At 36.8% G+C, this 13221-nt stretch overlaps 1 protein-coding gene across 3 annotated transcripts in view; it reads left to right on the top strand.

Annotated features, from left to right (window-relative positions):
• Positions 1–13221, top strand: part of EPHA6 (EPH receptor A6) — a 518343-nt gene that overhangs the window by 409377 nt on the left and 95745 nt on the right. The window lies entirely within an intron of this gene.

Genomic DNA, 13221 nt, shown 5'->3' with positions numbered 1-13221 from the left:
CAAATGTTACACATGCTTTAATGGTACAAACCTCTGCCTCAAGAGGTTGTATTGTGGTATTTTCTAAGCTTAAAGGCTAATACCTAAATTTCTAATGGAAGGCAACAAGATTGAGATATCTTGAACAGCAGATTCATATGAAGAAGAAGAATTAAAATATTGATTGGTAATTTTCTCATATAAATGATCTGATATTGTATTTTATGAAAACTTGAGAGATGGATGTGAGGAAAAGAAACCTTTGGTTATTTACAATGCCATCTTCTTTCTAATGCAAGGATTGCGATAAACAGCTATAGTTGTAATGCTTTGGGTGGGACAGAAAGAGAGCAGATGAGAAAAGAAAGGAGTTTCTTGGGAAGGAGATAATACGAGTTTGTTTCAGCAAACTGCAGATAAGCTTCTCTGAGTAAGGAAGAGTTCCTCTTTATTTCAAAACAGGCACATCCTCCTCACACAGGAATCAAACCACTTGTATAGAGTGTTTCCAGTTGGGACATGCTTCCCATGTACAGATTAATTTTCCAGTATACAGAAGTAAAAGCTCATTTTCAGTGACTAGCAAGAAATCTTTGAAATTTGGAAGTGGAACAGTCATATGATGCAATGAAAATCTGTTCAGACTTGTTTGAGTTATAGTCTGTTGAAAAGCGCCATGTGTTTTCTGTGTTCTGCTCTGGAGAGCGAGAACTTCAGTGACAGAGGTTTGCATTGAACACACGCCTGCACATTTTGCTTCCTCATCTTACTCAGCATTGCAGCTCCACCTAAGGCAGATAAATTATTTCTGCTTCCAACATTCTTCTAGCACTATCATCAACTTCCACACAAAATAATGCCATCATTTTAATAGACTTTTCATCTGTAAACTCTTCATTCAGTATCTATTTACTCAGCCCATCACTGTGTTCTTTGTATATTCCTGACCTCCAAATTCCTTTCTTTACTTCCTCTCTACTGTGAGTCTTGCTGTATCCATTTCACAGACTATAATTATCTTTCTGATTCTTAATACATGCATAGTTCATGTTCCAGATGAATAAATAGTTTAGACGCAAACTGTCTGGGATCCATTCCAGACTCTTGAAGTTTTGATTGGAAATACAGTTTGCAAAAAATACTGCTTCTTAAATCTTACAGTTCTTCACAGATAAAGATAGCCTTGGCACTGCTTAGAAATCAAGAGTAGATGATAAAGCTGTTAAGGGGGATACAAGCAATGAGAAAAAAAAGTATTTGTAAAAACACCATAGATGGTGTGAGTTTACAGAGTATTCAGTTTAAGTATGTTCTTAATATAATCACAAAACACTAATGACAATCCTGTAAACACATTTTAAGAGGCAAATGTATTCAGTCTGACATTCCAGAATAGATTCATGACTACATCAATTGGTAAATATTGTCATTTTTCTACTAAACTTTAACAAGGTAATTTCTACTGAATAAAATTTGAATGTAAATAAGTTTAGCAGATAATGACTTCAATATTTCATCTAAAGTAGCATAGTACAGAATTTTCAGAATAGTAAAAATCTGAAACAAACTACTGTACAGTAGTTTGTAGAATTCACAGAATTGTTTTTCTTTCTTCCTGAAACAACAGAAACGTGTTAATTTCTCCATAGACTGATAGTAACTTAAGCACTTTGGAAGTGAGTCTCCACTCTTTCCTTTTTCTTCTTTTTTCCTCTCAGCTGTAGTTGAGTACATGCAAACACTGTTTTACTGGTTTAGATTGGCAATTTATTTCCAATTTTCAATTAGTGCCTTTATAAGCATTTAAAAATGTGACTTCATGGCCTGTTTAAACACTGACTGCCCAATATTCATCTTGCCAGAATTACTGTTGCCAAAACTAGCACAGGGAAGATCAGATGAAAGAGGTTTTACCTCATGGCATTCACCCATAACACCAAGTGGTCTTTGAGCTTGAGAGAAAATTCTCTGAATACACTGATATCCATAAAGAGATAATTAACAAGCACAGCTAATTCTCTTTGGTCAGCAGTGTTTTCCAAAAAAAAGGAAGCAGAACGCCTGTGCATATGCCAAAGCCCATCAGATAGCTACAGGAGCTGCCTACAGCCTGGCTTGTAACATGGGTATGGGCTGGGACATCTTCACTGAGCCTAGGCATAGAGGGTTTTTTATGTAGCATATAGATTTGTAAATGTAAACCAGTATATAATACACTTCTAATCGAAGAGTTCACCTGAGGTCACAATAACGATAGCAATCTTCCTAATTCTTATCTTGGCATCACTTATTTGAGAGAGTCACTTGCTGTGTGTAACCAAGAAGAAAATCAAACATTTGTACTTCATTTCCTTGATATTAGTGAAATGTGAATTGTGAATGCTATGAATGTGGACAGTGAAAGCAATCCTCACCCTCAATTTACACTCTACATTTTTTTAACAAAAAAAAAAAAAACTTTTTGTCAATTGACTCTTTGGAACTTCAGCTTCAAGTGTTTTTCTTAACTGAAAACAGTGAGTCGTTTTCAATGATACTAATTGCTGTCTAAAATGCTGGAGAGCATTTATCTCCTACTCCTTGTTCATACTGTTACAGGCTAGCAAGGCTAAAAGAGTAGATAATCAGAGCTTTAATTGCAGAACTGCAGAATTTACAGCAGGCTGCATGAATATGTTCATCTTCAGACGTCACCCATGAAAAGCTATTTCACTCATTAATTAAAACTCACTGCAATTTTTAAACATGAAGTACAAAATTAAAACCTATTGTAACTCTTTTTATGGAAATGCCATGAAAAAGAACATCTGAAAATTTAAAAGCCCCTGGAACTTCTTAACCATCCCATATATAAGATCTCACCAGCATTTCACATGGGAGATTCCTGTCTTACGGAATGAAGAATTCCTTATCACAGGAATGCTCGGATTTTACTCAGGATCTTTCCTTCCAAAATCACAAAAACTGGGTGATCAAAAGATGACTGAAATTAAATTCATATTGCTAAATATTAATGGGCGAATCATTCACCAAAATCATGATATGTACAAAATGAGTCACAAAGGTTTTGGCCCATCTTGCAGGCTTTGTTTTTCCTATCGTGAATTAACACTATAATTTGAAAGTATTTTGTATCCAGCTAATTTGATAATCCATGCATGATCATGAAATCCATATGTGCAGCATCTAGTGCTTGGAACAGCATTCCAAGTATCACACATAACTATAAATACATCAAGATTTCAGAGTTCTTGTTTAGCATTGTCCTAAAGCTATTTTCAGTTTAAGCACTGACTGAAAAATACTTACTTAATAGACAGTTTAAACGTACACAGATTGTTTTATCCCATAACAGAAGCACAATATTTCCAATTACTATTCCACTAAGACTACAAAGATTATTCAACACAACAGTTGTTGCTGCTGTTAAAAGCCTTGATCATATTAATGTTCTCACACCAGTCTTTCTAGCAACCAGAATTTCAGTGTGCATTGACATTTAACACATCACAAAATAAATGGCTATAGTGTTTGTAGAACTCTTTTCAAGCAATTCCCACATTTTTTTCCCCCAAATGGCCTGTTTGTCTAGAAGCAGCAAGGGAAATTAAATTAGATGTTAATATTCTACCCAAATATTCTGTAACTTCCATCACTTTCTCCTTAGGAATTATAAGCTTCTTTCAGCATTTGCTTTTTCTCCCAGAGAAGTTGTAAGTAAACCCAAAACTTGCTATAATTGGTATTTTCTAAAATAGTCTCATTCTATGTAAATACTGCAAAGCCTGGATTTATTCCTATCCGCCAATCAAGAAATAAGAGAACTCCAGCACTTCAGGTTCATAGGAAAGGATTGTCTTTCACATGGATCTCAAGGTTAAACTCTTCAGGGTTGGAGACCTGAACAGCAGCTTTGCCCTACCAAGTGTTTGTCTTCTGCAATTTTCCAGATAGACCCTGTAAATTTAGGACTGGAGCAGAGATTAGGAGACTTGATAGGGAAAAGCAGGCCTTTTAAAATATTTTCACCAAGAACGAGATTAGAGTGGTCTACTTCTCAGAAATGAGGCCGAAACATGTAGATGCTTTGTTATTCCCAAACCAATAAGGTTAAGGAAATTCAGAATTAAAATCAAACTGAAAAGTAAACCCAACAAAGCATGGAAATAAATAACCCGGACACCTGAACTACTGGTTGTGCTATCATGCAAAAACCTCACAGTACGCAAAGCAGCATTTATAGAAAATAGGTCCTTTTTTATTATTATTAGTTATTGTCACTAGACATGAAAACAGAAATGTTTTCTGACACAGAAACCCTTTTTCAGATTATTTTGTTGAGCCTGGATGCAGGAAAGCTTCCCTACTCTTCCCAAAAATATTGCTTGTATACTGAAAGAGACAAACCTCTGGGTTTGTACAACATCTCCACGCGGCCATCACAACTCCAGCAGCACTCGTGTCATGGCAGTGCCTCTGTCCCCACACTAGATCGAACACAGGCAACACTAAGTCTCCCTTAGCCTACTGGCCAAGGCAGAAAAGGAACAAGGGTTAACACTGAAGTTGCCTCATATGTTTCATAATACACATTCCAGGCACAGGCTCAAGCTCACTGAAGTACATCACTGTAGATGGCTGGCTAAACCTTAAGTTTGTTTTTTGATGGAAATTCCCATTCTTATTTAAATACTATATGTGACTAATAAACAAGGGTTAAAAAAATCTTTGCAGTAGTTCATTATACTTTAAATGCAGATGGCTGCTGAATACTAAAGATCTCAGATCAGGCCCTTCAAAATCACGGCACAGTCCTAGAATAATAAAATACTAAAAGGTATTCTAGGCTTTCTAATATTTTTTTTTCTAAACATCATAGAGTATGTTCGTTTTGTATTTCCCTGCATTTCTACTGAAATTATTAAAGCTCTTTTTTTAAAACAAACAAACAAACAAACAAACAAACCAAAACAAACAAAAAAAAAAAACCCCAACCCAGTTACAAGCCAGCCAGGATATACAGATTGATTAAGTTGAGTATACAGTTGCTTGTCACAGCTAGGCCAATAAAAGCCAGGTATGTATTTATCCAAATCTCTTCCAAACCCCTGTATTAAATTCTTTCATCAGTTCTTCTGTCCTCCCTTTTGCTTGGCCTTTTATTTTTTACAAAGCACACATATCTCTATACGCATTTTTCCTCTTCCAGATACGTGTATTTCTAGTATTCACGTCTCTTCAACTTTTCCTAATAAGTATATCTGATACAAAGCTTTTAAAAAGAGCTCTAGGAATTACTACTGAGTTTTGCTATTCTTTGAAACTGAAAACTGATTTGTCAACAGAAGTGCAGTCTCCCTGAGTTTCTTAGAGTTTCCTCTGCCTGTGTGTTATTTCCTATTGCTCTTAGGGCACGTCTGCACCACACTCATTTTCGTTACAGCATTTTGTTTTAAGAGGCTACTACATCCTATTTTTTCCAGTGATCAAATGGCTCTCTTGAAGAGCAATTTGTGAAACTGGGGTCACCGAATACTTTGGAAGACTGCTGCACTTCTCAGAATAATCACCTAACCATAGGCAAGATACAATTTCTGTCCTATTGAGAATAATGGCACCTGACTTTTGAAAAGGGGCAGTCCTGCTGGGGATGTTGTGCAGTAGGATGTTACTTTTCAGCTCTTTCTGAGAGAGAAACTTTCTTATGCAGAATAACAGGGAAAAAATTACCTTTTGTTGTAAAATAAAATTTTCAAGTGCACACAATCTCCCTAAGATATAGCAAGAAGAGAAACTTTCAGCATCTGTTATTTCATTTTTAAGACTATTAGGGAGAAATGCATGATGCAGTTTGTTCAATTTCTTAGAGAGCTTCTCCTAAAGTGTGTTTTGATTGAAGGTAACCAACTTGCTCACAAATACTCAGAAAACCCATTTAGTTTTCATGACTAATGCTTGTAATTTGGGATGAGCTGAGTTCTTGTTTTAAATGAACATCAGTGTTTAATCTTAGATTAAATCTCCATCAGTGGCTACATAACAACACCCAAAAAAAATGAAGTGACTGGTCACTCTTTGATGCATGGTGTTGCAGTCAAGTTCCTTTTGTTCCTTCTTCTTCAAGCCTCTGTCCTGACAGAACTACAGTTAAATCTGGGTCATCTTTTGGAGTGAGATGCTGAAACCCAGTAAAGTGAGATGGTTACTCAGAGGCAGACAAAAGAAGCTCTGCGTTGTTCCAGGTATGTGGGCGGCTGCATTGAAGACTGAGATTGTGTCTGAAGCTCTTTGCAGCTCCCTTCTAAGCGGGCCATACAATTTTCCTCTCCATAGGTACATGTCAGGGAGACAGTATATACCCAAGCCACATACTACAACAAAAGTGATGCCTCACTATAGTTAATCTCTAATCTTAAGAACTAGCAAGAGCACCCAGGTTTTGTAATAGACACCTTGCTCGGGTGACTATTCCCTAACAGATTCCTCTGAATTTCAATGTTTAGACATGGCTTTGTATTTGAAATTGTGAAAATTCATCATCTGAAGAGCCTCTGCCAAATAATTCCCTATATTACCTAAGTTCCAGACCTTAAGCGGAGCAGAACAGGTGCAAAGATCTTCTGCTGTTTTAGATGTTGACATAAGTTCCTGCAGAAGGAATTCCAATCTCACTGGTTAAAAATATCCCAGTGACCAGTCCTCAGCTGCATCCTTCCAACAGTAGTTTATATTTTGTTTTCCTGTTTCTTCTACTTATGTACCTTAGCATCATGCTAAATCTACTAACATAAATGATACAATTTCCATTGAAGTTGTTCCCTTGGAGACGCGTCAGGAAAGGTCTATTTCTAGCTCAATCAGTCAAAGGCTAAGTGAACTGATAAATGATGATGTTCCAAGTTTACAATTTCTGTACATTTAGGATATTTAAGTATTCTCATGGTACTTCCCATTTTTGGTTAAGATTCCAAGCTCTATATTTTACAAATTTTGTTTGACTAGCTTAGGAACCTGAGAGCAGAATTCAGGCTTGAAAAATTTTCCCTGTGTTATTTGCAAGGTAATGGAAATTTCCCCATGATTAGACCAAATAACCTCCAGAGGTCCCTTCCAACCTCAATCATTCTGTGATTCTGTGATTTCAGTAGGGGTAAGCACACTCATTTCTGTTAATTGTCGTTGAGCTCTAATATTTTAGATATTGATATGTATTGCAAAATATTGTTTAGTGATCTTAAAAGTTATATTTTCCTAAGACATATAAGTTATGTGGGTAAAAATCTAGGCATACCACCCTATAGTCTGTCACCTGTGCCTGTGTGTGTCCAAAAGCTCTAAAATAAATTATTAAAAGCATATTCTAAGTCTCCAGATCAGTGCATTCATAATAGTTAAAATAATTGTGTAGATCCATGTTTTCTAAATGTACTGAAAACATGATCCAACAAATTCATTGGGGATAAATTTTAGCCCTGCTTCTGATCTTTTTTTTTTTTTTCCATTGCAAGTCAAACCTTTTGAATACTGTACAAAATCTGACATAATTTCAAAGTTTTATAAAGCCGTTCCTCATGAAAACCTTCCATACGTTCCCCCATAAAAAATTATGAAGTAATGTACAATTCCTGGTAGTCTAGGAAGCATAAATCAATAAAATCATGTGAGAGAAAAGTCGACTGGTTTTTGGTACTTTCCATAATGGATATATTACAAATCATTTTGGAAAAAAAAATGCTCTAACCCTTCTCTAGTTTCCCTGAGGAGACACTAGTAACAATAAAAGACAGGTTTTATTTTAGAATGGAAGGTGCTCATAGCAGAAGCCAGCCTTCTCCCTGACATTGAGTGATAACATTGAATAATTCCCCTATTCAGAAGCAGGAAAACTCTTTCTACATTCTGTTCTGTAGTATTTCATTACTAAATATTACAGTCCCACCTTCATGAGACTGCAGTTATGAGTGAAAACATCCTGAAGTCATTCATTTGCTTCCTGCCAAAAGCTCGTTATAGCCCTTTGACTCACTTCCCCAAAGCCTTCATCTGCAGAATTCCTAAGAAATTTCTCTCAGCTGTATTTTATAATCCCTGTATGAAAAGCATCAAGACAACTGATTATATAGAAACAAATATCAGTGGTTTTTTACATTAAATACACTAACTGTGCATTTTTCCTGTTTTTCGAGTTCTGAACATAATCTATGGGAAAGGAGTAACAAACTAAACTCTTCTTTTGATGGTACTAATAGAGGATGGTGCTAGTGAGAAGAAATAACTGGCAGTAATTGTGACCTCTCTAGAACATCTCCTTCTAGTTTATTAAATTAGGCAGCCAAAGACCTCCTTTTGAAATTCAAGCTGTTAGATGCCCAGAAATACTCAGCACCTCAAATGGTCAATTGCACCTTCAGAAAGCATTGGATCAGTCTAAGTGTAATAACTAAGAAACAACCACCACAACAAATAACAGGGCTGAAGAGCAGTCTGCACAGCAGTCAGAAGAGCAGTCCTTTGACATGATGCAGAGACTGTAGAGATGTTCTCCTTTTTAAAAGCAAATATCCACAAGCTGAGGTTCCACAAGTACAATTGCTATGGTAAAAAAAGAAAAAAAAAAGTGCTTAATTTGCTCCCAGCATGGTTCGGGGAACCTGGCATCAATGGAACAAGCTGGTGGCCCTGCCTGCCCGTACCTGTGCAATTTAGCAGCTTCAGACCCCATCCCTGCAAGTCCCGTGGGGCCTAGAGGCTGCCATGGCATCGGCTCAAGTGCTGCTGATGGTAGTAGGGCAAATAAGCCAGCAGATGGCGAAAAGGAGAGGGTGGGGTGCGGGCCCCTGAGGATGGCTGGTGCTGACCTGGCACTGCACTGCATGTGGGAGCAGAACTGATGGGAATGTTTGCACTCAAGGTGGCAGATGTGAGTGGGTATGTACTAACTAACAGAATAAAACTCTGTTCAGTTTCTGCGAAAAATTCTGAGCGTCTTCTGCTAGAAGTTTCGGGGAAGTATCAGCAGCAAAAGTAATGGGTTGGGTTAACGTTTCTCAGCTTGCTCACTCCCTGAGAGTTTTAAAGTGCAAGTTAGTTCCTTTTAAATGCTTTTTACTATAGCTTACAAGGACCCCTCCACCCCTCATTCAAACAGAAGTTATCTGTTTTGCTCTAGTCCATTGTGTTCCTCCAGTATTGTACCCGGTGTGTTTGGTGCCATTCTCTTCATTCATCCATTCATTCATCAGTCCAATACTTTTGTTGATCCACATGGCAGAACTTTCTCTCCTTTGTAGAGCTAGGACTCTTCAGCACAGTTACGCTGCTGCTAGCCCTAGGCTGTGGGATGTGCCTTTTCTTTTGGGAGAAATGGCTGTTCCTTCCGGTTGACCATGCTGTCATAATGCAAGTGCTAATAAATGTATGTGAATTAATGTATATGCTCTGGAGCTGAACTAAGCATAAGTATTTACTTTACCCAGCTATCGACTCTTGCCCTTCTGCTCTATGTGATAATATGCTGCTAAAACCATGCCAGTTTAGGATGCTATACCAGTGATTTCCCAATCAAATTCTACCATTTGTGGAATGATATTCCCCCAGGAACATCAGATGAAGGAAAAAGGCAGGCTAATTGATTCAGCACTCCCCCACTGCCTCTGAGCACAGGCACTTAGCTGTAATAATTGTGAAACAGAAGAATTTATGCGGAGTTATAAACCAGTATCACAGAACTCAGTAAATGGTGGATACTTCATGAACTGTCAGCTACTCAGAGTATTGCCGTATAGTTTTACTGTTTCAATGCACTTCTCCAGCTAATATCTGTAACTAATGTAGTCTCCCATGTTAAGGTGACACGATGTTCACAGTGTATAACTATGGAAGGGGGAGAGGTTGGGGTTTTTTCTTAATAAAACCATGCCTGGTCGCTGCTAAATAACAGCTGTATTTCAGTGCATTCAGGAATCATGGCTTAATACTCATGTCTCCTTTTCCCAGTTTAGAACCAGTAAGACCTTATACTAAAAACTCTTCCCATTAGTGTAACTCCACCCACTGCTAAAATAATGAGTGTTGATTTTTACACAAAACAACAGAACAGGTGTAAAGCACTAGTCTCGGTGTAATGTGCACTGATAGAATGGCATTTCTCAAGAAAGGTGGTTAGCTAAAGAAATAATATCCTAGCATCTTGCAAGTCTCCAGTGTGGTTCCTTTAAAGCGATTGTTTAAAGTAAGCATTGAGATTTCTGTTGCTAGCATACAAGTCTAAAAATTAATATTGCTTTTGCAATTTGGAGTATAAAGCAGCAGGATATAAAGCAGCAGGCACATTTTTGGTGGACTTTTTCTCTAGCTAAGTATGATTCCAATTGGAAAAAGAAGAAAGACTACATCTTCATTGTCCAATTAAAAAAAAAAAATAATGTTCAGATAGAATGAAATGCAATTCTTTTCATTGATTTCCACACAGAAGTGTATAATATTTCTGAGAAATATTTCTAAGCTGGTGTTTTCTCTTCAATAGCATGCTCCCACCTCCCTTGTTAGCAGAGAGCTCTCTTCCTTTCTGTCTTGAACACAATTTTTTTGTTGCAAATTTTCTTTCAAATATGTCATGAATGTTTATGCGAACAAGTAAGATTTTGAGCAAAGCTTCTAAGTTACTGAAAATGCCCAAAGCTCTTATCAGACCTCTGTCCTTCTGGTGGTGACTGATGGGACTTATGGGAATTAATTTTCTTTCCCAACTTTCCCAACTACCTGCAACAATAGTCAACTTCCACACATATAGTCACATAGTAGAGTCTCAAACCCTGTTCACATTGTGCAAGTGAAAACACCAAAAGCACCCACTTGTTTATTCTGGAGCATATGCTATATTTTAACCTAGGACCATGCACGTTTTAACGTGAATGAGCTTTCAACCTGTCTTTTGTCTGCATTTTTATGTTGCTGGATACTGATCAGGGCTGAATGTTATCAACCTTATCCTTTTCAGAAGCTGTTTGTGGACTTATAGAAGACACTAAATGAGGTCTTGTTCTGTTAACTCTGTTCTACTTAATCAGGGACATTTTCAAGGTGACAGTGGACTGTTTGGATAGGATTGAGTTGCCTAAAATGGCACTGAATGCCTACGCTTAGATACCCAACTGCTGCTTTGCCTCTTGCTGTCACTCTCAAAGAGTGCAGCTCTCCTGCAGATCTTGTTGTGTCTGCCACTCAAATGTGAATGTCTCAGATTTTCTACAATTTCTCAAATGATGCAAAGCATTTATGCCTAGGCAACTGAATCCTACCTTTTTCAGTGAAACACATTATTTATATGTATTTCTTTATTTATTTCCTGCTTATAAAGCCTCAATAATTTTAGGACTTAAGCTCTCTTCTTAGTATTCACAGATCATACTGCTCCAAAATTGCAAAGATAATATTGCTGCTCCTTCTTTTTATTTCTGAATAACTACAATATGTGAAATAGATTTGGTTTTGTCTCCATTACTTTCTATAACAAAGTAACTTCTTGTAATACTGCTGGGAGACTTGATTTATTTGCCATTTAACACCATTTAAATGTAGGAAAATGTCAATGGTGAAGATCAAGCTGTTTGGCTTTTCTGTAAGTCTGTACATGCAGCATGTGACTCACAGTGGGTGTACTTTACAGTTGGTATAATTCATATTTTGAAACAGAAGCGAAGTTTTATTTGGGAAGTCTTCATATTTTCATTATTTAGCCCTCATGTTTTAAGATGCTGTTTAGTACCAACATCTGGGAGTTTATGGAACAATTTTCCATTTTAAAACTGAATTTCTGTGTATTGCATTCTGGACTCTCTATCCGTGCTCACTTCTGAAAGTATTTTAAAATGAAAGCCATGGAGTTTGGAAACACTTTGACAAGACTGTCAAAATTAGGCTTTTCTGGAGTGGCCAGAGGGAAAATTTTTACCCTTATCTTTAACCATCAGATAAGAATATTGTGTCCAGAACACTAATTTAATTAATTCTTTTTCCACAGACTGCAGCAGGTCTAATAACAAATTTAAGGGCAAGTGATAAATGTACTGATGAGAAACAATAGAACTCTTGCTTGAAAATACAAGAGAAAAATTCAAAGCTCTCTTAGGCTAATCTAAGGTCAGCAAATACATACGTGTGTTTTGAGGCTAAATTTTCCTCACTGCATTTTTATTAGTTAAAAAAAAAGTCCCAACTGTTGCATAAATTTGAAGAGGGCCATTTATTTATCTTGTTGTGTATAAATATTAAGATTTTTTCTATCTCTTAAAGAACTATTAAATACTTGCAAGATGATGAAATCAAACTTACCATTGCCTGAATTTCTGGATGGATGCTTTCTTGATGTACTTGAAAAAATATGCAAATTATTCTGCTTGTCAATTTAAATTTATTGCAAGATCGGAGAATCTTAACTGTGCTTTTAAGCAAGATGTGTAGAGCTCTCATTTCAGATCCATCTTTGATGCTGGCATTCACTGACCACTAACATGAGCTAGCTGAAATGATGCCTCTAGATGTCTGTACATATGTTGAAAGCTGAAACAGTGGATCAAATGATAAAGAGTCCTTGTTTATCATCACTATAATAGATATGTCACAAGTACTTATTTTAAAAGTGGTGGATGAGATAATCTCTGTTTCCAGAAATAAACCCGTACATTTAGGCAATGAGAAGAATAGAAATTATTTTACTGAAAGTGTAAAATGTGTAAAACTTCCGATGAGAGCAAAGCTGAAAGGGGCCATGACTATACTGTGGCTTTTGCCTGCATCAATGTATTGACAGGTGTTGGGAGATGTGATAGAAGCTCTGACTGACGCAGCTGCCCTGACCCAGAATTCAGTAATACAACTGCAAATTCTGATTCCCCTTCTCCCCTTGCCTGACATGACTTCTGTCAGGTGGTTTGTCAGGTGGCTTTGAAATACTAGTATAAAACACAGCTTTGCTGGCATAGCTTCACCTCTACTGATCTCTCTTTGATTTATATACAAAACTGTAAAATGCCTCTATGGTAGAGTCATTTGGAATACATTATGAATATCCAATAGGTATAATTGTCTTTAAAATGAATTTTTTCCATTCCTCCTAAAAGTGCTGGAATTCTCCATTTGCAAAGTATGCAGAAACTAACCTTTTTCTGGTTAAATCTGTGTATTGTATGACTTGGTTAAAAAGCAAACAAAGACTTTTAACTGCTTTTTATAAGATCTGTT

The sequence above is a fragment of the Phalacrocorax aristotelis genome, chromosome 1, assembly GCF_949628215.1.
Source record: "Phalacrocorax aristotelis chromosome 1, bGulAri2.1, whole genome shotgun sequence".
In the NCBI taxonomy this organism is placed as follows: domain Eukaryota; kingdom Metazoa; phylum Chordata; class Aves; order Suliformes; family Phalacrocoracidae; genus Phalacrocorax; species Phalacrocorax aristotelis.
The sequence above is the reverse complement of the archived record's forward strand: the minus strand, read 5'-3'. Positions and strand labels throughout refer to the sequence as shown.